The sequence below is a fragment of the Bos indicus genome, chromosome 4 (assembly GCF_029378745.1).
Source record: "Bos indicus isolate NIAB-ARS_2022 breed Sahiwal x Tharparkar chromosome 4, NIAB-ARS_B.indTharparkar_mat_pri_1.0, whole genome shotgun sequence".
Classification (NCBI taxonomy): Eukaryota; Metazoa; Chordata; class Mammalia; order Artiodactyla; family Bovidae; genus Bos; species Bos indicus.
Window position 1 is genome coordinate 57,601,098 of NC_091763.1, and position 25,993 is coordinate 57,627,090.

A 25,993-nucleotide genomic window follows, 5' to 3' on the forward strand; every position below is an offset into this window, starting at 1 on the left:
AGCTTCCTTTTAAATGATCTCCTTCAGATTCCCCAACAAATATCTCATCTATGACCATCTTCAAGGGCTGCTAATTAAGTAATACTATTTCATTTACATAAGTGTTAGTTTGTAACTCAGATTACAAACCTTTCTCTTCAACATAATTATTTTGTAGTAAACATCACAATGTCACTTTACAAAGGCATTTTGCACCAGGAAAAATTCAGAGTGGAGGAGAAGAAAGTAAAATATTAAACCATTTTATGACCAAAAAAAAAATAGAGTTGGTGTAAAAAAGAACAAAAATAATAAAATATAATTAGTGAATTATAAGTTGATTATGGTTTTCATAGGTCCATAAATTGCTGGCTTAAAAAACTGATAACATGGTGTTTTAAGTCATTAACAGCAGTAACAACAACCAAAGGTAAAAATTCCACCTACTCATCAGCATTCTAACTCAGCGTGTTGCCTGTGACAAGCAACACTCTGAAAAGATGGTCCTTTGATGCTTGTCTTGCCAGAAAGCTATTATTTTTGGTATAGCTACATGATGTGGGGAGACTGTAGCTTAGTCTTCCAGGCATGCTGATATGTCCATCAATTGGCATTGGTAGATGCCAGTCAGATCACTAAACTCCCTGGCACACACTGAGTGACAACCCTGGGGGCCTGGAGTGATGGTATCTCTCAGACTCAAGTGGGCACATTATTGATCTCTGTAATCCACAAGATATGTATGTGAGCTTTACCAAGGTTAAAGAGTGAATCCACTGTTCTTAGGTGTCATTGATTGTAATTTTAAAAGAGGTTGGGTAGGATTTAAGAATGTATGTGTTTGGTATGGAAAGTTTCCCCAGAAAAGGTCTGAGAAAAACTGAAATCAATACTGCAATGCTACACTATACAGGAGTTTGAAATCTGGAGGTTGAATATCAGCTTCAGGCTTTTCTCTTGGCTAGGAACTTAGGAGGTCCCTCCAAAATATCAGATCTGTTCTGTGGCAGAAGGTACACTCCTAGTAAATAGCAGAAAAGCAAATGCTACACCTTTTCCTCTTTGTAATAAATCATTTTGTTTTTCTATAGATTGCGTGTGGCATTTGAGGCAGAGCAAGCAAGCCTGCCGATATTTCAAGCTAATCCTTCAGCATCTTTCATTTTTCACTCTAGGCAGGAAACCTCTTCTTAAACTTGTTCATTTTACAGAGGGAAAATCGAAGCCTATGGCATGTTGTCAGAGCTGCTTTACTGTCATCATTTACAAAGGTCACTGGAATTAATTGACTTCTTACATTACACATTGTAAAGTGACTCATTTTTGACACATTAATGGGAAAGTGGCAGGATCTAAGTGGCTGGTTATTGTCTTTTTCTTTCGGCTCATATTATAAACTAGAAAACCAATAATAACTCTGAAATCACAGTGGTAGAAAAAAATAACCTGCAGTTCAAAAGAAGCAGTCTCCATTAACTATTTGGTTAGCTGAACTAGAAGAAGGAAGGAGAGCGAGCTCCTAGAGATAAAATGTAAATACTTGGTTTCTTTTACTGTCTTTACAGGATCCTTTAAGGGGGGCAGTGAATGTTTCCATGAACATACTCATGTTCTAAGTAGCTGGCTTCCTTTTACATGCCTGGAAGTATAAAGTAACCCACACTGTATTCCATGAATCATCACCGCATGGACGCTCATAGTTTACTGAGAGTAATTCTGTCTCAAAGGCATTGCTTCTGAAACTAAAGAGAAATACAGGGTGTAAGCAGTATTTATTGTGAGAGGGCACAGTATGTTCTAGGTAGGTTTTGTGAATCCTTATTTCTTCCTTTTTTTTTGTTTTGTTTTCACATTGTCCCCATTTCACTAAATGAAGAAGGTTCGACTCATTCTCATAGCTTGCTTTCACGAAAATTAGAGGCACGGAAACAAGGACATATTGTTAAAAATGAATAAATTAGAGGTGAATTAAGCCTGCTAGCTGAGTAAGAGCAAAGGGAATATAGCAGTTCGTTTGAACAAACAATCTTCTTAAATAGGAGATGTACTTTAAAGCCATCCTGCTGCGATCCTGTTAATTACCAAAGAAGATTAGAACTCTTCTGGTTCATGGGATCCTTTTACCTAGAGTGTGTCAGTTGCAGCTGCATTAGCAATCAGACATTTGCACTGTCCCTTCAGACCAGTGAGGGGATGTTATTAAAGGGAAGTCCTTTACCCCAATCTGTAAGATGTAGCCTGGCAGAAATTCAATAACTGTTTGTGATATGCTCTTTTCGCCACTCTGCTTAGTGGTTTTACTCTTGACTTAACAGCAGCATTTGCCTTTATCTCCAACCACTAGGTGAAAAGGGAGAAAAATGCCCCATCTCTGAGGCTGGTTTCACAGCGCAGAATGATTTGTGATCTGCTTTTCATTCAAATAATGTGAAGAAAAAGCAAAAATCCCCTAGCCCCTCTCTTCGTCTCCTTTTCTCCTCTGGTCTTCTCTCTTGCTGTCCCCTTTCTCTCTCTCTCTCTCTCTCTCTCTCTCTCTCTCTCTCTCTCCCCTTCTCTACTCCCCCCAACCCCCAGCACTGCTTTTTCTCTCCCACTCACATCCTCTGATGGGCGTTCAAGCTAGTAAAATTCATGCTGGAGAATCCCACAAACACAGCAAAGCATACACAGAGCCGGAGGGCTTTTGCATTTGAATTTCGTCTCAAAAGTGAAATGGAAAGAAAACTGCTCTCAGAATTCACACAAGAAGACAACATCAAAAGAGAATTTAAGTGTTTTAAAAAAAAAAAGCATCAACTGAACAGGAAAGAGAGCATATTTAAATAGAAATGTATATTTCAAACTTACCCTGCAAAAGCGTCTCAGTGCTACACCCCCTTCCGTGTCCCTGCGTGCTGGATTCCTCAATTCCTTAGTTGCAATAATCACATGGTTGTGTTCTTGCCCGGGTGGAAATTGGTGCATATGTGTGTGTACCAAAGTATACACAAACGTGTACTATAGGTATTCACACGACCAAGCGAGCTTATCTCTGTATTCTAAAATATAAACGAAGGCGAGAGGTTACAGCGAGGATTCCTTCTTTTTCCCCCGAACTCTTTCTCTCAGTCAGCGGCAGGCTGAGCCTTTCAATCCAGTGAAGAGAGATCCTAGGAGCTGGCTTTATTTCTCCTGGTTTCCATGGTGGTTAGTGGTGCGTCGTTCACCCGATCAGTTGTCACACTGACATGGTGCTGCCTGCTCAGCGGTCATTAATAACTGAACACCCTCCACTCCCCAGAGAGGAGCCAATCGCTTCGGACTGCCAAGATGTAGCACTCGCAGCTGCTCGCGTCTGGTTGGCTGAAACAACCTGTCTGTTCTATGACACTGCTGCTTAGGATACAAATAAATGAAACAGACTTGCTTGTTTTCTTAGGTATCATTCCCTCCCTCCCTCCTTTCCTTCCTTCCTTTCTTCCTTCTTTCCTTCCTTTTTTTTTTTCAGAGAGAGGGATTTTTGACAAGTTTTCTCATTTTGGGGTTCTCAGTCGCTCAGACACTGTGTTTTCTCTCTGAAAACAGCAGGGCACATTACTAACAAGGATTTCCCAAATATTAAAAGCACCTGGGAGAGATGCAGAGCCTCCAATGACTCCTCTGAGAAGTTCACCAAAGGCAGTATAATTTAAGAACAGCTTGAAATTGTTTTGAGTGGCATTTGGTTTTCTGTAAGTCCTACTTAATTTAGGATATGCGTTTGCTGTTCAATAATCTTTATTTTTTTTAAGCAATGGCTTTTCTTACCTGGAATGACCAGTTTTTTGTTTTTGTTTTTGTTTTTTTAAGTAACACATATATTTGCTTCACTACCTTTCAGTACATTGGCATATTAAGGGGGTATATATTCTTCCAGTTAACATTCAACCACTTCTCCTTATGTGATGAAGTTAATTTGCCAGCCACATATGAATGAGTACATGTGCCATGGTGTTTGTGTGTATGTGTGTTTAGAGTGTATGTTTTACTACTCTGGGAAAGCATTTCTCCTGAAATAAAATTAAATCCTCGAGAAAATGATTTCTGTTTGTTCTTAGACTTGCTAAGTCTGAACTTATATTTACCAGAAAAATATACTCTGTACACATATGTAAAACACTAAATTATCTGAAATTTAGAAAAGAAACACAGCAAAGCATACTACTACTACTACTAAGTTGCTCCAGTCGTGTCCGGCTCTGTGAGACCCCAGAGACGGCAGCCCACCAGGCTCCCCCGTCCCTGGGATTCTCCAGGCAAGAACACTAGAGTGGGTTGCCATTTCCTTCTCCAATGCACGAAAGTGAAAAGTGAAAGCATAACGGTGTTTATTTCTACAAGGACATCTATGAGCAAATAGACAGTTTTTCAAAATGCATGTGTTAAAACCTTAATTAGCATACTAGAGAAACATTTTGTTGAAAACAATGATACATGAGGATTAATTTAGCAACAGGTCAAAAACAGCATAGATTCATGACTCCAGCCCTAGTTTTGAGAGACTACCCTCTAGTGGAACACAAAGAAATGGCATTTACGTGTTACTGGATTTACTGGGGGTGGGGATGGGGGCAAGCTTCACATCTAATTACTCCTTAAGTGTTTATTGAAATGACATAGACCAACAGTTTACATTTATTATAATTGTAATACCAACTTTGTTTCTAACTACTAAATATTTTCGCTCTGTGGTGTTCTTTAAAATGTTCCCAAATGTTTGTTTTTTTTTTTCCTTTTAAGAAACTGTATTCAAATAATTCTTAACCTTTTGAATAAAACTAAGTTCAAGAAAAAAGTAGCTTCTCCATTAACCTAATAGCACTTATTTCAGAATTTTACTGCAAGATTTTATTCTTTACAGTAGGCAATCTAGCACTTTCTCTGTAAATGTTAGGAATTTGTAGTCCAGTGTTGGGGATGTTGTGATACACTGTGTCTATACTTAATTTAATGTACTTGTGATAATAGTAACTCCCCCCAGTTTTATTCTCTCCAGCTCCAGTTTCTTGCCTATTCAAAATAATTTCACCACTGGCAGATTTTTATTTTTACCTATGGAAAACTTATATTAAAACTGTGTTAAATACTTGAAAAAGGAATTTGAGTTTTATACCATTGGTTCCTTAAGCATTTCATTTTGGTTGATTGGTGTTGACCATACAATTGACAAATCCAATAATCAAACCAAGTATAATGGCCTCCCATAATGAGAGTGAGTAGTGATAATCAAGCAGATAGATGATTAAACTACATTCATGGTTTATAAATAAAACCAACAATTGTAACTATTATAAATTTTAGTCTCTTTCAGATATCAAAAAAATCTAAGTTTTAATTTAGCAAGAGTGGAATATTTTAAATGCTACCTTATGCTCTATCATAGGAAGTTGTTTTAACTTCCTTTGATTACCTTTTTTGACATGTGGGAGATGAGATGGCTTTTCTTGCAGTTGCCCTTTTTGTGTAGGTACATGATAAGTTCAAAAGATTTCATGGGACATTAGAAATGAGATTTCAGTGTGAGAGAAAGTAACTGACTTTGGATGAAAAGATGAGGATTTTGTTTCTTGGCTGTAGTTTCCTTTTTGCTACAAGAACAACAGCTGCTGAGTAGAAGCACTGTATGTTTTAGATTTACTTTTCCATCGCATCAATCATTTATTAGTAATGAGAGGTCTCCAGAAAGACACATTAAATTATTTAATTATCACGTCTACGTAATACAGTACCATGTGAAGACTTTAAATTGTGACAGGATGAAGATTTTAGGGCTTTTGAATTAGCATGATTGTGAATGGTCATCAAATGAGAAACATAAAACTTTTAAGCTCAAATGCCTTGAGTCCTAAAGTTTAAGAGACTTAATATGTATACACATCTGGTTAGAGAGAGCAAGACTAGAACTCGCGAGGTCTTTCAGGATTTTTCTGTTACATCACCCTCTCAGTTCAGTTCAGTTCAGTTGCTCAGTCATGTCCGACTCTTTGCCACCCCATGGACTGCAGCACGCCAGTTGCTCCATCACCAACTCCTGGAGTTCACTCAAACTCATGTCCATTGAGTCAGTGATGCCATCCAGCCATCTCATCCTCTGTCCTCCCTTTCTCCTCCTGCCTTCAATCTTTCCCAGCATCAGAGTCTTTTCAAATGAGTCAGTTCTTCGCATCAGGTGGCCAAAGTATTGGAGTTTCAGCTTCAGCATCAGTTCTTCCAATGAACACTCAGGACTGATCTCCTTTAGGATGGACTGGTTGGATCTCCTTGCAGTCCAAGGGACTCTCAAGAGTCTTGTCCAACACCACAGTTCAAAAGCATCAATTCTTCCACGCTCAGCTTTCTTTATAGTCCAACTCTCACATCCATACATGACTACTGGAAAAACCATAGCCTTGACTAGATGGAACTTTGTTGACAAAGTAATGTCTCTGCTTTTTAATATGCTGTCTAGGTTGGTCATAACTTTTCTTCCAAGGAGTAAGAGTCTTTCAATTTCATGGCTGCAGTCACCATCTTGCAGTGAATTTGGAGCCCAAGAAAATAAAGTCTATCACTGTTTCCCCATCTATTTGCCATGAGGTGATGGAACCGGATGCCATGATCTTCGTTTTCTGAATGTTGAGTTTTAAGCCAACTTTTTCACTCTCCTCTTTCACTTTCATCAAGAGGCTATTTTGTTCTTCTTTGCTTTCTGCCATAAGAGTGGTGTCATCTGCATATCTGAGGTTATTGATATTTCTCCTGGCAATCTTGATTCCAGACCCTCTCATCTACTGAATGATTGATAGATTTTCTGCTTTTTCTTCTTTTCCTTATTCTTTTTTTCCCCCTTATTTTGTTTTTTTCCCCCTTTAGAATCCACTGCAAATATACTGTATTACTTGCATATGCATGTCAGCTACCTCAGAATAAATGTATACAGGGTTTCCTGAATGAGTACTTAGTTCTAATGAACATGTTTTGAAATAATTTTAAACATAAATGAGTAATTGTAGCCCTTAAATTATGTTGACAGAGTTCTGCCTATATCATCAAATAAGAGAATATATGGGTACAATAAATATTTATTTGTTGATTTAATGGTTGAATTTAAGTTACTCGTTTGTGAAGGTTTATTGCTATTTCATGGACTCCTAGACAGGGTTTGCCTGTGAGCTTTCGTTAGAGAAGTAATTTATGTAGTGAATCAGCACAGCTTCTGGAGACAGACAACCTGGGTTGGAATGCTGACTTTTTCACTTCTAGTTTTGTGACCTTGAGTACAAATTTAGCATCTCTGTGTCTCGGTTTCCTCCTAGGATTGTTTTGAGAATTAAAGTAGTTAATATATATAAAAGCTTAGAAAAGTATCTGAAACATAGTAAGTCTAAATGGATGTTTGAAATCACCATTACTTGTCATTATTATCATTGTCATAGTCATCATTATTTGTTCCACTGTGTCCTTTGGGGTGCCCTTTCTACCTTCTATTCTAAGTCCCTGCCTTTCACTTATCAGAAATAAGTTAGGTTAGTTCAGTTCAAATGCTGCTTCCCCCATGGAATCTTCTCTGACCCTCTAACAAGATATGATCTCTCATTTGACCCATACTAGCATTCATTATCCCTCCTATGACATCACTTTAAAAAAATACATTGTAATTGTTTCTGTAATTTTGCTTTATAGTTTATAAGATTCTCCAGGAGGGATGGTCTATATCTTATTCAACTTTAGTATCCATAACATGTAAAAATTGTTCTTTCATAGTATTTAAATTTTAAGAGTTACTTAATCTTCACAACATCTCAAGATATTTTTATCCTCATTTGACAGTGTAGAAACATTGGCTCAAAGAAGTTAGGTTACTTGCTCTAGTGTCCCAAAACTATTAAATAATGGAGCTAAAATTTGAACTCGGTTTGGTCTGCCTTAAGAGTCAAGGCTCTTTTTACTGCACAGGGCACTCAGTATTCATTTGCAAAATAAATGAATGCTTGATTGATGACTGAGTCAACCAATTAAATGTAGTTCGCAACAAGGGATGCTAAAAATAGAAATACTATTTTTAAAAGGGAATACATTTTATGCACTAGACAGAGGATGTTTTTATATAGTTACTGTTGTTGAGTGTTAATGACAGAATTTTGTATTGCTGGCACAATTTGAGAATTAGAGCACTGAAGAGATGAAGTGCCTGGTTGGAAAGATGAAGTGATGTGTTAAATACATGTGAATGGCCATTGATGAAGGGTGCTGACACTGAGCAGAGAAGATCTTCAGTGGCTTGTCCTTCCTCCTCTTATTCTATAGCAAATTTGCTTTTAAGTTGGAAATAAGATGAAACGTGAGGAACTTGCTCCTTCCTTTATTCTTTGCTTTCAGGGGATTGACTTTAACTTCTTCTCTAGACATGTGAAAAATATTGAGAGAATAAAATACACTTTTTAGAAACTATATAGCAGGGAAATAGGTAAGTAGCCTGATAGGTGGTTTTCAGGTTGCACAGAAATAACTGAAAAGGAATTTATCAAAAAAGAAAATATTCTAAACTGTTTGTAGTAGTTATCTTTGATGGGATAATGGTTGGATTTTGTTTTTGATAAAGTTCTGACCTGTATATGGCATCATTTTTAAATGCATGTTGATGTATGGCAAAACCAATACAATATTGTAAAGTAAAAAAAAAATAATAATAATAAAAATAATAAAAAAACTGAAGTATAGTTGATTTACAATATTGTGTTAGTTTCAGGTGTACAGCAAAGTGAAGTGGTTCAGTTACGTGTGTGTGTATGCTTTTTCAGATTATTTTCCATTATGTATTATTACAAGATATTGACTATAGTTCTCTGTGCTATACAGTGGGCCCTTGTAGTTCATTTTACTTATAGAAATGTATATCTGTGAATCCCAAATTCCTAATTTATCCCTCCTCACCCCTGCCTTTAATAATCATATATTTGTTTTCTATGTTGGTAGGTCTATTTCTGTTTTGTAAATATATTCATTTATATTATCTTTTTAAGATTCCACATTTACGTGATATCATACGATATTTGACTGTTTCACTAAGTTTAATGATCTCTTGCTCCATCCATCCATGTTGGTACAAACGACATTATTTCATTCTCTTATGGCTGAATATTTCATTATATATATATGATATATATATAATGAAATATATATATATATATATACTGCATCTTCTTTATCCATTCATCTGTTGATGGGCATTTAGGATGTTTCCCTGTGTTGGCTCTTGTAAATAGCACTTCTATTTACATTGTGGTGAATGTATCTTTTCATATTAGAGTTTTCATCTTTTCTGGATATATGCCTAGGACTGGCCTTGCTGGATCACATGGTAACTCTATTTTTAGCTTTTGAGGAATCTCCATACTGTCCTCCTTAATGGCTGCACCAATTTACATCCCTACCAACAGTGTTAGGAGATTTCTTTTTTTCCCACATGATAATGAGTGGTTTTATTAACTTCTTTGCTTCTCAGACTTTCTAAGTCAATGTTTAATTTTTCTTTGAAAAAAATATAGATATTTCTTTTAGGGTGAAATTTTACTTCTATACCTGAAGCTGTATTGTTTAGTGAAATATCTAACCTTCTTAACTTAGTATTCAATTCTACCTATGATATAGCAATTTAAATAGCAACACGATAACAATAATAATTCAGTTCAGTCACTCAGTTGTGTCTGACTCTTTGCGACCCCATGAACCACAGCACACCAGGCCTCCTTGTCCATCACCAACTCCCGGAGTCCACCCAAACCCATGTCCATTGAGTCAGTGATGCCATCCAACCATCTCATCCTCTGTTGTCCCCTTCTCCTCCTGCCCTCAATCTTTCTCAGCATCAGGGTTCTTTTCAAATGAATCAGCTCTTCACTTCAGGTAGCCAAAGTATTGGAGTTTCAGCTTCAACATCAGTCCTTCAAATGAACACCCAGGACTGATCTCCTTTAGGATGGACTGGTTGGATCTCCTTAAAGTCCAAGGGACTCTCAAGAGTCTTCTCCAACACCACAGTTCAAAAGCATCAATTCTTCCGCACTCAGCTTTCTTTATAGTCCAACTCTCACATCCATACATGACCACTGGAAAAACCATAGTCTTGACTAGACGGACCTTTGTTGACAAAGTAATGTCTCTGTTTTTTAATATGCTGTCTAGGTTGGTCATTACTTTCCTTCCAAGGGGGAAGCATCTTTTAATTTCATGGCTGCAATCACCATCTGAAGTGATTTTGGAGCCCAGAAAAATAAAGTCAACCACTATGTCCACTGTTTCCCCATCTATTTGCTGTGAAGTGATGGGACCAGATGCCATGATCTTCGTTTTCTGAATGTTGAGTTTTAAGCCAACTTGTTCACTGTCTTCTTTCACTTTCATCAAGAGGCTTTTTAGTTCTTCTTCACTTTCTGCCATAAGGGTGGTGTCATCTGCATATTTGAGGTTATTGATATTTCTCCTGGCAACTTTGATTCCTAGTTGTGCTTCCTCCAGCCCAGTGTTTCTCATGATCTACTCTGCATATAAGTTAAATAAGCAGGGTGACAATATACAGCCTTGACGTCCTCCTTTTCCTATTTGGAACCAGTCTGTTGTTCCATGTCCAGTTCTAACTGTTGCTTCCTGACCTGCATATAGGTTTTTCAAGAGGCACGTCAGGTGGTCTGGTATTCCCATGTCTTTCAGACTTTTCCACGGTTTATTGTGATCCACATAATCAAAGGTTTTGGCATAGTCAATAAGGCAGAAATAGATGTTTTTCTGGAACTCTCTTGCTTTTTCAATGATCCAGCAGATGTTGAAAATTTGATCTCTGGTTCCTCTGCCTTTTCTAAAACCAGCTTGAACATCTGGCAGTTCATGGTTCACATATTGCTAAAGCCTGGCTTGGAGAATTTTAAGCCTCACTTTACTAGCATGTGAGATGAGTGCAATTGTGTGGTAGTCTGAGGATTCTTTGGCATTGCCTTTCTTTGGGATTGGAATGAAACCTGACGTTTTCCAGTCCTGTGGCCACTGCTGAGTTTTCCAAATTTGGTGACATACTGAGTGCAGCACTTTCACAGCATCATCTTTTAGGATTTCAAATAGCTCAACTGGAATTTCACCACCTCTGCTAACTTTATTTGTAGTGTTACTTCCTAAGGCCCACTTGACTTCACATTCCAGGATGTCTGGCTCTAGGTGAATGATCACACCATCGTTGATTATCTGGGTTGTGAAGATCTTTTTTGTACAGTTCTTCTGTGTATTCTTGCCACCTTTTCTTAATATCTTCTGCTTCTGTTAGGTCCATACCATTTCTGTCCTTTATTGAGCCCATCTTTGCATGAAATGTTCCCTTGGTATCTCTAATATTCTTGAAGAGATCTCTTGTCTTTCCCATTCTATTGTTTTCCTCTATTTCTTTTCATTGATCACTGGGGAAGGCTTTCTTATCTCTCCTTGCTATTCTTTGAAACTCTGCATTCAAATGGGTATCTTTCCTTTCCTCTGTTGCTTTTGGCTTCCCTTCTTTTCACAGCTATTTGTAAGCCTTCCTCAGACAGCCATTTTGCTTTTTTGCATTTCTTTTTCCTGGGGATGGTCTTGATTCCTGTCTCCTGTACAATGTCACGAACCTCCATCCATAGTTCATCAGGCACTGTGTCTGTCAGATCTAGTCCCTTAAATCTATTTCTCACTTCTACTGTATAGTCATAAGGGATTTGATTTAGGTCATACCTGAATGGTCTAGTGGTTTCCTCCACTTTCTTCAATTTCAGTCTGAATTTGTCAATAAGGAGTTCATGATCTGAGCCACAGTCAGCTCTCGGTCTTGTTTTTGCTGACTGTATAGAGCTTCTCCATCTTTGGCTGCAAAGAATATACTCAATCTGATTTCGGTGTTGTCCATCTGGTGATGTCCATGTACAGAGTCTTCTCTTGTGTTGTTGGAAGAGGGTGTTTGCTATGACCCGTGCATTCACTTGGCAGAACTCTACTAGGCTTTGCCCAGCTTTATTCCGTATTCCAAGGCCAAATTTGCCTGTTACTCCAGGTGTTTCTTGACTTCCTACTTTTGCATTCCAGTCCCCTCTAAGGAAAAAGACATCTTTTTTGGGTGTTGGGTCTAGAAGGTCTTCATAGAACTGTTTGAATTCAGCTTCTTCAGTGTTACTGGGCGGGGCATAGACTTGGTAGATGCCATTTATTGAGTTCTGTTCTGTGAGTGCTTCCCAGGTGCTGCAGTGGGAAAGAATCCACCTGCCAATGCAGGAGATGCAAGAGACATGGAAGATCTCTCTGTGTCTGGAAGATCCCCTAGAGGAGGAAATGGCAACACACTCCAGTATTCTTGTCTGGTAAGTCCCATGGACAGAGGAGCCTGGCAGGCTACAGCTGGTGGGGTTGCAAAGTCAGATATGACTGAGCATACACACAACATACACAGCAACTGTGCCAAGTTGACTGTTAAGAGTTTTTCATGAATTGTCTCTTTCCGTCCTCCCTATTAGAATACCAGGTAGCTAATACTCCCATTTTACAAATCAGAAAACTGAGAGCTGAGTGTGCAAAATCTCACAATAGTTGCTTATTAAGCAGCATCAGCAATTGAACCAAAGTCTGTCAGACTCTAAGGCTGACATTTGTGACTACTGTGATCACTAACTGTGATAAGTTTCCCATATTCCTGTCCAGTCATTGTCTGTCTTCCTTATTCACATCCTATCCCTCAGCTACATCAAGTGCTTTATCATTTCCTGAAAGTATTTTTTGTGTTGGATTCTTTGCAGTTTATTTATTCTTAATCAGTTCTATAGGGCTTCTGCTCAAAAACCCCATCTTTTAAGAACCTCCAGTGGCACCCTACTCCAGTACTCTTGCCTGGAAAATCACATGGATGGAGGAGCCTGGAAGGCTGAAGTCCATGGGGTTGCTGAGGGTCGGACATGACTGAGCGCCTTCACTTTCACTTTTCACTTTCATGCATTGGAGAAGGAAATGGCAACCCACTCCAGTGTTCTTGCCTGGAGAATCCCAGGGACGGGGGAGGTTGGTGGGCTGCCATCTATGGGGTCGCACAGAGTCGGACACAACTGAAGCAACTTAGTAGCTTAGTAGTAGTAGTACCTCCATCTCAATGAGATAAGTATCTCCTTATTTTATCATAGCTTAAATTTAGTTTTTATTGTTATATTTCTCTTATTCTAATACATACTATCTTTTACAGTTTAATTTTTCCTAAACCTTGATAGTAAGCAACTTGAAGGTAGAAAATATGTCTTATTTGCTTCCTATATTCAATAGTGCATTTACATATTAAAAATCAATGTTTGATTAATTAAATTCAATTGAGTGACTGATGGAGTAATTGACTACTCTCTCCTTTGTGCTGATTTTGTTCTAAGCATTTGAGTAAAATCAGAGAATTTTTTAGTTAAACAAAGCCTGCCCCTCAGGGGTCAATTTTGTCAGATCAGTGACTTCAGTTACAGTTGAGGTTATTCATAAAAGAGCTCTTATTTATGGGAGAATAAAGTGCATGTCTTGGCCTGACTGCATTTTACTCTTTTTTGTTGGTGGTGGTGGTAGTGGTGGCTACTTCCTCTTTTGATCTTCTTTGATTACTTAGTACATATTAAACACAGTTGGGGTCAAATAGCCACTAAGATTCATGCAAGTTCTAGGCAGAAATTAAACTCCAAGAACCAAATGGCAGGTAAGTTCATAAAAATTCTAGGCATAAATTAAGAACCAAGTTGGCATGAGATAATATTTTGTACAATATTCTTTGGTAAAGTCTGTTGGTATTTTCTTACCTTTACATGAGTTCTTTTGTAAAGGGGACTAATGAAAGGTGTAAGTTTATGTCTAAGCAAGAGATCAAGACAGTGATTTCTGAGCAAGAGAAAATAAACTTTTTTGTCAGTAAAATATTTAGGCATAATGGCACCCCACTCCAGTACTCTTGCCTGGAAAATCCCATGGACGGAGGAGCCTGGTAGGCTGCAGTCCATGGGGTCGCTAAGCGTCGGACACGACTGAGCGACTTCACTTTCACTTTTCACTTTCCTGCATTGGAGAAGGAAATGGCAACCCACTCCAGCGTTCTTGCTTGGAGAATCCCAGGGACGGTGGAGCCTGATGGGCTTCTGTCTATGGGGTCGCACAGAGTCGGACACGACTGAAGCAACTTAGCAGCAGCAGCAGATATATTGCATCAGGGAAGTTAGAGTTGTTTGAATTTTCATGAATGTTTTATGTCTTTTTTGCTTGATGTCTACTAAATGGGAGAACAAAGATGACTGTTAACATTCTCATCCGGTTCTCTTCCTTCATTGATGGAGAGTCTAGGAGGCCCAGAGCTAAAGTTCGCTGTCTGATTGTTCAGTGGTTGTTCACAGAGTCCTTCCTTGTAGTGTAGGGAAAGTCTTTTCAGGATGGAACCACTTACTACAACTAGCAACGATGCAGAAGACATGGGGGATTCTTGTTGTCATTATTTATACTGAAGCCAATGCTGAGTTCTCAGTTTTAGATGTTAAATTTTTTTTTGACTCTTTCTTACCCTACTGTATTCTACTAGGACTATTTGGGACAAGGGGTTCTGCTCTAATGTTTGGTCTTTAGAATATTTTCAGAAATGAGTTAATAAAATGATCAGGTAAAGGTAGTTCTGAGCAGATAGTAGGCACTCAGTACTTATTTATTTTTGACAGTTACTGCTTCATTTCTTAAAACTGTATTTTTTTTTCATTTTTGCATTATAAAATTTATTTATTTTAGTTTGCTATTTTTAATTGGAGGATAGTTGTTTTACAATGTTGTGTTGTTTTCTGCTGTGCAGCAACATGAATCAACTATAGTTATACATATATCACCTCCTGTTGAGCCTCTTTCGCACCCCCATGTCCTATCTCACCTCTCTAGATCACCACAGAGCACCAAGCTGAGTTCCCTGTGCTAAACAGATGCTTCCCACGAGCTATTTTACATATAGTAGTATATATATGGAGAAGGCAATGGCACCCCACTCCAGTACTCCTTCCTGGAAAATCCCATGGATGGAGGAGCCTGGTAGGCAGCAGTCCATGGGGTCGCTGAGGGTCGGACATGACTGAACGCCTTCACTTTCACTTTTCACTTTCATGCATTGGAGAAGGAAATGGCAACCCACTCCAGTGTTCTTGCCTGGAGAATCTCAGGGACGGGGGAGCCTGGTGGGCTGCCATCTATGGGGTCACACAGAGTCGGACACGACTGAAGTGACTTAGCAGCAGTATATATATGTCAATGCTCTCTCAGTTCATCCCTCTCCTTCCTCTCTGTGTCCACAAGTCAATTCTATATGTCTTTATCTCTATTGCTGCCCTGCAAATAGGTTCATCAGCACCATTTTTCTAGATTGCATATATATGTGTTACTACATGATATTTTGTTTTTCTCTTTCTGACTTACTTCACTCTGTATAACAGGCTCTAGATCCATCGACCTCAGTACAACTGATTCAAATTCATTCCTTTTTATGGCTGAGCAATATTCCATTGCATATAAGTACCACAACTTCTTTATCTGTTCATTTGCTGATGGGCATCTATGTTGCTTCCATGTACTAGCTATCACTCTGTATGTTTTATTCAGGCCTGACTCTCTTTGGAGTCAGCCTGTTTATCACCTGGTTTCTGATTTAGGAGCTTGGAAGGGTAAAAGAAGTTCTGAGTAGCATAAGAATGCTAAAATCCAGTCAAATGCAGATGCATAAGTTTGCCAGCTTTGCCTCACAGAATTTGAGTTCTGCCTATCAATGGCATCTGTTGACCTCTGGTTATGTATAGAGCATTCTTCAAGGAATCACAAGTAGGTCTCTGCCAGTCTTTTCTATTTTGAAATTGTAAATAGCTGTTCATACTAAATGCCAGGGAGACAAACACTATTTAAACTAGCTTAGGTTAAAACTAACTTGGGTTTAGACCAGCTCAAGTGCAAAGGTGGGGCTATAGCGAGGGTGGTATAGCCTTAAACGCACTAACAATATGGGCAAGGGGGAAAACTGGATCTCAGAGACAGGTTGGTGGTAAACTCACATTTGCTTACAGACTCTTTTTCTGTCTTGTGTCTGCTTGTCATGGAGTATTGAGTTTATTCTCTTTTACTGCTGGCCAGTTTTCTTTACAATGTCTGAAAGTTTTCGCACCAGCAGCTCTCACATTCTTCACCTCCCAATTTTACCTCTAGAGAGACTATCCCTTTCTCTTATTTCCAGTTTGAAAAATCTGGAGGGAAGCTCTACTTGGACCAAATGCTTATTCCTGGATAAAGCACTTCTCTGTCATTCCTGCTCAAATTAAAGGATAGGGGACAAGGAGCAGAACGCCGGGAAAAGAAAGATGTCCATTAGGTAAGCAATAAAGACTTAATAATATTAGGTATCATTTCTGGAGTGTGGTGTTCCTGATACTGATCTAAATAAGCACTTCCTTACAGCATCTCTTTGATACAGTAGGGTTGGTTTGTAAGCAGATGCTTTCTTCCTTTTACAGATAAAGGGGGAAGCAGATTATACCCCACTCCCTACAGTGGCATGGCTTGTGAATGATGACTCAGCCAGGGTTGGAATCCACATCAGTCTGATTCCCAGGCTTGAGTTTAGGACCACTCATTGGGCTGAGTGTCATGTGGTCATCCAGTGAAACTTTGAGCAGCGTCCACAGAGCACACACTTAATGTTTTTCTTCAGCACAGCGGTATTGGACAGCCAGTCAGTCTGAGCTTCTTGCCATCAGTAGCCACCATGCCAGTGGTTGAGGACCTGAAGACCACCGTGTATCCCATCTAGAAGTATTAGGAGGCAGCCAGTGTGGGCCTAGAAGCCCCTGCTCGACCTGAACCCTGTCTTCCCTTCCTCTGAATCATGAATAACCTTTAACTGAGATCAGAGTTCTGTAACCTTTGCCATCTGTTGTCAAGTCACACTCTCAGATTCAGTCTTATTTCAGGCAAGCCTCTTCCCATTCTGCCCCTCATTCCACATGGTTTTCTCTTCAACAGACATCAGACATCAAGACACCCTCCTACATGGCAGCATCTAGCTGCTATATGCTTCATTCTACATAAATCCTCCCAGTTCTTGCTCCTTCTCTTATTTGTCATTTGTAAGCAGATTTCCCATCTTTTAAACTATATTCTGGGCCTCTTCTATTTTCTCCTTTAGCTGAAATTGAATCTTATTTCAGGTCTTGATGATTTTTTGGCTCTCTCTCTTTTTGTTCCTAGACTCTCAATCAATTGCTCTTTCTCTTCCTTCCCTCTCATAACCATAAGTTCATTCTCTGAGTTTCTGTTTTTTAAATAAGTTCATTTGTATCATTGTTTTAAAGATTCTACAGATAAGCAATATCATATGATATTTGTCTTTCTCTGACTTACTTCACTAGTATGACAATCTTCAGATTGTTGCAAAGGGCATTATTTCATTCCTTTTTATGGCAGAGTAATATTCCATTGTATATATATGTACCACATCTTCTTTATCCATTCATCTGTCAGTGGACATTTAGGTATCTTCCATGTCTTGGCTATTGTAAATACTGCTGCAGTGAACACTGAGGTGTATATAATCCATCTGAGGCTCTTTCTCTCTTAGTCATTCTCATCTCTCTCCCTTTCCTACCTGCTAAGAGTGGTCATCTAAACTACTCACCATTCAGTCACCTTGGCTTTCTTGCTGTAGTCTCCCACCATACCTGCTGAGTTGGAACTTCTGGACAAGACATGATTGTTCTCTGCTCTTATCTCCATGAGGTAAATTGGTCCTAGAGAAAATCACAGTAAGTGCAGAGTGTCATGTCTCATCTGGGTCTTCAGCATGTCCCTCACATCCTTATATTTCTCCTAAGTCAGCTCCTTATCTAGTAGTCTTCAGAGATGGCACCAAACTTGAACACTCTCTTTACATCCCTTGTTAGTCTCTGAGTATTCGTAGGGACATGCCCTTACTTTTAGCCCCATTGAATTCAGGCCTGTAGGTGTGGATTGTCTTTATTTCACAGCCTCCCAACCTACTAATGAATCTTTATCCACACTCATCATTGTCTTTCTTTTGTAGTCTTAATGGATGAGGCTTTTTTTCTCAGTATATCCCTCCCTTTTTTCCCTCAAACTCACCTACTTCTGTGTTCTCAGGAACTGGTCTCTAGAAGCCTCTGTCCCCATTCTACCCGGTAGTTGACATGTTGTCATGAAATCCATAGACAAGCTTAATTTTTATTCATACTCAACAATAATGGTATTCCTCTTAACCTTTGACCCTATTCTATTATTCTTTATCTGTCCTCCTCATATAAATTTCTCAGGAGAGCTATCAACATCTGGTATTACCTCATCATCACTTTCTACTTACTTTTCCAGCTCATGTTTTTCTAGGTTCTGTTCCAACCAGGCTACTGAAATTTGCCTTTGAAATCTCATCGGTGTCCTCCCAATTTGGTCCTTGTACATCAAAGCCTCCCAGTCATGTTCCTGCTACCTCCACATTCATTTTGCTATCATTGTTGACATATCTACCTTTTAAATATCTATCTTAGGTTTCTTCTTTTGCCTACTCTTCGTCATACACTCTCTTAGATAATGTAATCTCTTCTTTATATATTCGTTATTCTCCAATATACATCACCACTGCTCTTGGAAATAAAATTATTTTTTGTATCTTTTTAGATATGTTCCTCAGACTGTCCGACAAATATCTCTACTTGTATGAGCACAGGTGCCTCCTACTCTCTGTGTCTAAAATTGACCTTTAAGCTTGTCTCTATAAAGTGGCTTTTCTTCCTTTTTTAAAAAAAAATTATTTTAGTTGTAGTATTACCCAGTTGTAGCATTACCCAGTTACCTCACGGAGTCCAGGAATTTATTTTTCTTTTATCTTATGCCCTACATTCAACTCTTCACTGTTGTGCTGTGCACAGTTGCTCAGTCATGTCCGACTCTTTGCGACCCCATGGACTATAACCTGCCAGACTCCTCTGTCCATGGCATTTCCCAAGCAAAAATACTGGAGTGGGTTGCCATTTTCTTCAGGGTATCTTCCTGACCCAGGAATTGAACCTGCATCTCTGCTTGGCAGGCAGATTCTTTACCACTGAGCCACCAAGGAAACCCATTGTTATGGGTTAGGGAAATACAAATGATTTTCCTTGAACTGTCCACAAAACACAGTGAAATAGATCAGAATTAGAAATGCATTGCTCTGCAAATGTGGAAATGACCTGCGCTCAGATGAAGTATATAATAATAGAAGAATAATCAATAGCATGTGTTGAGCATTAACTGCGTACCAGACACTGGAGTGTGGTCTACTGTGCATGTTTAGTCTTATTCCTTCAGTACTGTGAGACGTTCACACACCTGCCCCTTTTCACAGATGAGGAAGCTTGAGTTTCACAGAGGTTGGTTAACTTCTGCCATCCTAGAAGCTGTGAGGAAATCAGGCTGCAATACAAGTTGAAATCCAAAGCCACAACTTTTAAAGCTGTGTTTTCTTCCCTCTAGATATCTTCTGAGTCTCTCATTCTCTTCTTCTGAGCATGTTCTATAGAACAGCTTTTGCTTCTTGTGTTTGCTTATTTATAACAAAATTGACACGACACACTCATAGGAGAATGCTGGCAGTAATTTAGCTGTGCCTCACTTTTCTCTCTTTGACTATGTTTCCGTCTTTCTAACTGGATGTTTTTGTCATATTGTGACACTCTAAACAATTATCCTCAAAGGTAAGCATTATATCAACTCAGATAATTAAAAAAAAAACAACATTTTTTTATGCTGGTTTTTACTCTAGGATAGTGTCTGTATTCACCTGCCTTTTTGAGTCAATATTTGAGGTGAATGACAGTTGTATTACTCTATTAGAGAAGCCACTTTTTATTCCCTAATTGTTGTGTTGTCCTAAAAAGTGTTAATATCATTCACTCAGTTGTGTCTGACTCATTTTAACCCCATGGACTATAGCCCACCAGGCTCCTCTGTCCATGGAATTCTCCAGACAAGAATACTGGAGTGAGTGGTCATTCTCTTCTCCAGGGGATCTTCCTGACCCAGGGATTGAACTTAGGTCTCCTGCACTGCAGGCAGATTCTTTACTATCTGAAAATGGATAAGTAAATGATTAAATAGAAACACCTTCATAAAAGTTCAACACTGCTATCATAAAACTACTATTTTTTAAAAATATATTTGAGACTATCAAAAGGCCAAATTTATCCTTTTTCCTAACAACAGAATTTCAAAGCATGATCAAAGGTGATTGTTATGCAGAAAACTGGGAAATCAGAAGCAGCAGACTTTAGGCACAGACAGAAAAATAATAAGACAAGCTTAGGCTTTAGGTTAAGAAAATGTTTTAAAATACATTCAGATGAAAGGACAACATGTATCTGTTTGTGAAATCCCTTATCTTTCTTTCCATTTTGTAGATATGATGGAAAAAAAATGAGTAAATTAACCCGCAGCAGTTTGAGTACTTCTTACATCCTTCACCTTCTCTGAAGGGTATATTTTATTAGAAAGGAATGATTATTCAGTGTTTTAGCTGTGTTAGACTTTGGGGGTGCTCCCCAGATGTATGGTGCTCACTGAGAGCCTATGTTTGGACTGCAGGGAGGGGAGAATCCTGGCCAGAGGGGCTGTGCCGAACTCTTTCACATAGTTCCCATTACTAAGGAAACCACTCGTTTTGTCTGAACATGCTCTGAATAGATGTCTCATTTGAAGTCTAGTGCTCAAACCATGAAGATTGCATTATGGAGCTGAGAAGGAAATGAGGGGAACAAAAAATGCTTGAAAATGCCGCCAAGCATTCACAAAGCCTCATACTGTAATAACATTCCATGAGACAGAAGGTGCATTTATTTTTGCTGTATTCCAAGTTATTTTCGTGTCATAAAAGCAAATTCCTTTGCCTGCTCACGTAATCAAAATAAGCAAAGCAGATGTTCTTCTGACCTATTCTTAATCTCTGCTCTTGTTAGGATCTCACTCAGAAGTGTGACACTCGGCACAGGAAGGACAAAATATGGATTCTCATATTAATCTAGATTTGCTCCATTGTGCCTTGGAACTAAATGGTGTAGTGTTATCTCTGTGCCAATAAACAAACACATGTTCAGCGTCAGACCTCAAAATTTGCAGCCTCCCATTTGCCACTGCTAAATGCAGAATGGCTACTGCAAACTAGTGCTTGGTGTTCTTTAATGAGCTTCCCATTCAGAGTCTGTGTGACAAAATACTGCTTCTAGAAGTCCTCCTGCTCCCTTCTCTAGCTTCTGGCAACTCATAGCAAAGAGACTAGCTCCAGTTGAAAAATCAGATGGTCTTCTTTCTTCTTTACCCTGGAAAGTAGGGTTTATGAGACTTTGATTGCAGTATAATCTTTATCATCCTACTCTCAATTCTTTGATAAAGGGTATTGATTTTCTTCAATGTATGTCAAGTGCTGTACAGGCATCCTCACCAGAGGTTGCCACCTTTAAACCCATAAAGTCAAGAGCCATCACTATAGGGAAAGAAAGAGTTAGTCTCTCAGTCATGCCGGACTCTTTGAGACCCCATGGACTGTAGCCCACCAGGCTCCTCTGTCCATGAGATTTGTCCAGGCAAGGATATTGCAGTGGGTTACCATTTCCTTCTCCAGGGGATCTTCCCGACCCAGGGATGGAACCCGGATCTCCTGCACTAAGGCAGATTTTTTACTGACTGAGCTACCAGAAGTCCATTATACAGGGAAGAGAGGCATTATTATCTTCATTTTCAGCTCCTTTAAGGCATTTAGCAAACAAGAGATATATCAATATATCAACTAATCCACAAATGTAGAAATTAACACGTATTTATAGATTCCTTGCCATTTTACTGTTTTGCTCATGCTCATAGCAGGAAGATAACATATCTGCATGACAGTCAGTGGCTGAATGAGGTGTTGGACTTGGAGCGTCAAGTTTTAATTTTGCATTGTGGATACAGGCTGGTAAGGCTTCTCCTTGGAATACCAGTGTGACAAAGAGGTGCTCACAAGTCTAAGACCTAGAAATTGGCATGTACAGGTTTATTTGCTTACTAATCATGCAAAAAGCCAACAGCATTGTTAAAAGGTCTTTTTTTTTTTAAGATCTTTTCTTTTTTCTCAGATCATGCATGTTTACTAAACATGTTTTAGAGTAGACGTCATTTGCAGATTTCCTGCCTGACCAAGTTTAAGAAATACCAATAAACTGAGTTATTTCTAGAATTCAGTTGCATGACAATACCACATAAAAGACCCTAGATTTGAAAGAAAGCTTATTCTTGTGAAAGTACATAAGAACTTATTCTATCAATAATCTCCTCGCTGATTCTGATCATGAGAATTCAGTTCATTTTGAAATGAACAGCCTGAAGCTGCCATTTGTTTCTGATCTGAGGTGACTATAGAGTTTTTACTCAGAGTGTATGTTTAGCACTTTAGCTGTTGTGGCTACTGACAAGAAAAATTCTAATACTCAGACTTATTAGAAGTTTGTTTTCAAGATGAATATACACTAGGTTCCTTATAGTTTATCCCCTCAAGGTTTGGCAGAGATCAGCATGTAGGCATCTTCCTATTTTTGATATTCAGCATGAGGCCTGGCGTATAGTAAGCATCCAGTAGAGGAGACTGAACTGAGTTGTCTGATATGAGAAAAATACAGCAAACTCAGCATTTTAAAATGACTCTTAGCCTAGCCTAATTGAGTGTGAAGTGATGGAAACATTGAATGTTTAACTTGATTTAACATTGAGCTTAATAAAGTCTAATTTTTCCATGGCCCTTTAATCACCTATAGTCCTTTTTGAAATATGTTTTTCTGTGAATATAAGAGTTATAAAATTTCACTGGAAGTATTGAATCAGATCTGTCATACAGCCTTTGCTTTGTTTCAAGCCTCCTAGTTATATTTGTATTTCATTCTCTTAATGGGAGAATTCTCAAAACGTCTCCAGGTACTGCAAATCATCAGATATTCATTATAATTCTGTTTCTGCCTGCAACAATATATTTGCAGTCTGTTGTAACAATCATACATTTCAGTTAATACCAAGAATCATTTTATTTGGAGAAGAAAGTCCTTTTAGAAGACTTAAACTTGTTAGTAGACCAAAGAGATTTTAATTTGAACAAAAATAGAGAATTTACAATTATGTACTAGTTATTTTAACAATATCTATGATTTGGTAAAGTCAGAAGCTCATTTTGTAATTTTTTTTAGGGAAGTTATAGTCTTTACTATGCATCTTCAGCCATACATTTTGAATCATGAAGTATTTAAATATAATTTAGGAAGTTGTGTTAAGACCCAAGTCAAAACTTACTTTACCAGGACAGATAACATTGTGAGAGTGATTAAAATATAGTGAATTTAAATACAAGTGAATACCCATTCATACAATGTTGTTTTTTGAGTGAATTTAGAAAAAACTTAATGCCGTATTTAACTAAATGAAACTTGTATTGATTCCATACTCCTTTTAAATTATTTAACTGAATATATTCTTTGTTTAAGGTTGTTTATTAACAAAAGAACTCAGGTTTATTTTAGAAAATTTGGAAAATTTAGAAAGGATCAAGAAGAATGTAAAACCCTTTGCCATCAAAGAAGGTATATACTTTGGCATACTTTTGGTCATATTTTTGTTCTTATGTATTAGAAAAAATCCATTTTTAAAAATTATATAAAAATAGAATAACTTTTCTATAAAAATTATATAAAAATAAAATAATCTTTTTTATTTTAAGCACATATATTAATATCATACAGATGACCCATTCCCCGAATACTGCTGCTGCTGCTAAGTTGCTTCAGTCATGTCTTCCCTGAATAGTAGATATCTGTTAAAATTTTTTCATTGTTTTATATTGTAAATAATGCTGTGATAAACATCACAGGGGAGAAGGAAGTGGCAACCACTCTAGTATTGTTGCCTAGAGAATCCCATGGACAGGAGATCCTGGTATGCTGCAATCCATGGGATCACAGGAGTAGGACACAACTGAGCAACTGAGCACAGACACACACACACATCACAGGATAGGATTGCTGTCAGTGGCTTTTCAACTGCAGGTTTTAGTCATTTTAATACTCTTGATATGTATGATAGCTACCTTTTCTGAAACCACACACACAATGTGTGAGTCTCCTTCCGACCACGCCCTTGCTAGTATTCATGAATTTATTGACTCAAGAAATACATTTGAACACCAAGGGATTTGCTCTAGGTGCTGGGAATACAGAGGTGAAAAATAAAGTCACTGATTTTAGAAATTTTATTTGTTGGGGAAATTTAGGAAGTAGATGATAAACAGGCAATGACAAATATGCAAGTATATAACATGTTGATTCCAGAGACTGGTATACATATTTTTTTTTTTTTAAAGTTAAAGCCCAATAATAGCATGGTGAATAACAAAGAAGGACATTTAACATACATTCTTAAAGGTGATTCCCTCTGAGAAGGTGAAATTTGTTAAATGTTAAAAGGAAGGTCAGGCCCCAGTGTTTCAGGAAGAATAACAGTGCATGCAAAGGTCCTAAGACACAAATGTTAATGTGTCTTAGGGACGGAAAAAGCCCAGTGCACCTAAGTGTAATGAAAAAAAAAAAAGGAAGTGTAGAACATGATGCCCAAATGGCACCCTGAAATGAGATCATTCATGGCCTTACAAACCATGTCAAGGAGTTGGATTTTGATTGTAATGGGCAGCCATTAAATGGTTTTATTAGAGGAGAGATATTACTGGATTTATCATTTTTATGCACTGCTTCAAAAACAACAAAGGTACTACACAGACACTTGAGTGAAATAGGAGTTAAGGGGTGAGACAGACGCTAAGGCTTGACTTCCACGATAGCTGGGTAGTGGGGAGAGATGGTAGGATTCCAGAGATATTTGAAATACACATGAAAAAGACTGCTGACTAGTTGTGTGTAAAGGATATAGGAAAAAACAATTTACACAAGACTCCTACATTGTGGCGTCACTGTCTTGGTGGACAGGTGGTGATGATATTAAGGGAGATGTATGATTCTGCAGGAAGAACAGAGTGCCCCATCTCTAGAGTTCTGTTTGGCCTCTATAATGGAAATAGAAGCATAATGTTACAAAATGCTTAAAATGCTTTCATATTTGGTTGACTATGTAAGGCAAAAAACAAAACCAAAAAACCTTTGCCCTCATCGAGTCTACTCATTCACTTCCCTGAAGGAAGATTAAAATTTTTCACAGAATGAATTCCAAAAAGGAGTCAGTACAATATTCATCTCTGTCTTTATATAAATAATTTTGCAATAAGCAGAAGAAACAATTAGTACAAAGGCTCTAAGATGTGGATTTCTAGATGGATATGACAAGGTAGGCTTTCATTTAGAGAGAAGATTTCCCTGATTCCATCTGAGCTCAGGTGTCTCAGCCCATGTCATTTTCCCCAAGTTGAAGAAAGACAATCCACTATTCCATATAATCAGAAGAAAGAAAAATAAGATGTCATGGAAGGAAAATTAAAGCTTTTTATTTGGCCTAGTCTGAAGATTTGTGAGAAGAAAAGAGGGGAGAGAGATGAGCATAAGGTGATTGGAGAGATGTCTTTCAACATGTCCTTCTAGAGATGGAGGAATGCATTAAGCAAATAGAATCATTCTTATATCTCCGATGAAGAACCACGTTTGCTCTCCTGTCACTCTTACGCTGACCCAGAACAATCTGGCCACACCATACAGTCAGCCAAAAGGTTTCGCTTTCCTGAGCCACAGGAGCTGGGTTGAGACACAGTGGACTGGTGGCTCGAGTCCATACAGCAGAGGCTGGGCTGGTACCTGAGCTCCACGCTGGATGGAGGACAAGCCATTCATTCTGGAGTTTGCCACTAGTGCAACCTGGGTTGAAGATGATTGGGCTACACAGAACTGCCAGGCTCTGAGCAAAATGATGGAGATGAAAATCAAAA

General features: G+C 38.3%; 2 protein-coding genes across 2 annotated transcripts in view; one reads left to right on the forward strand and one right to left on the reverse strand.

Annotated features, from left to right (window-relative positions):
• LRRN3 (leucine rich repeat neuronal 3) overlaps positions 1-3,249 on the reverse strand; it is a 41,690-nt gene extending 38,441 nt beyond the window's left edge. The window contains exon 1 of the mRNA XM_019958752.2: positions 2,827-3,249. The gene's annotated coding sequence lies outside the window, so the exon portion shown is untranslated. The remainder of the gene's footprint in view (positions 1-2,826) is intronic.
• Positions 1-25,993, forward strand: part of IMMP2L (inner mitochondrial membrane peptidase subunit 2) — a 956,525-nt gene that overhangs the window by 497,656 nt on the left and 432,876 nt on the right. The window lies entirely within an intron of this gene.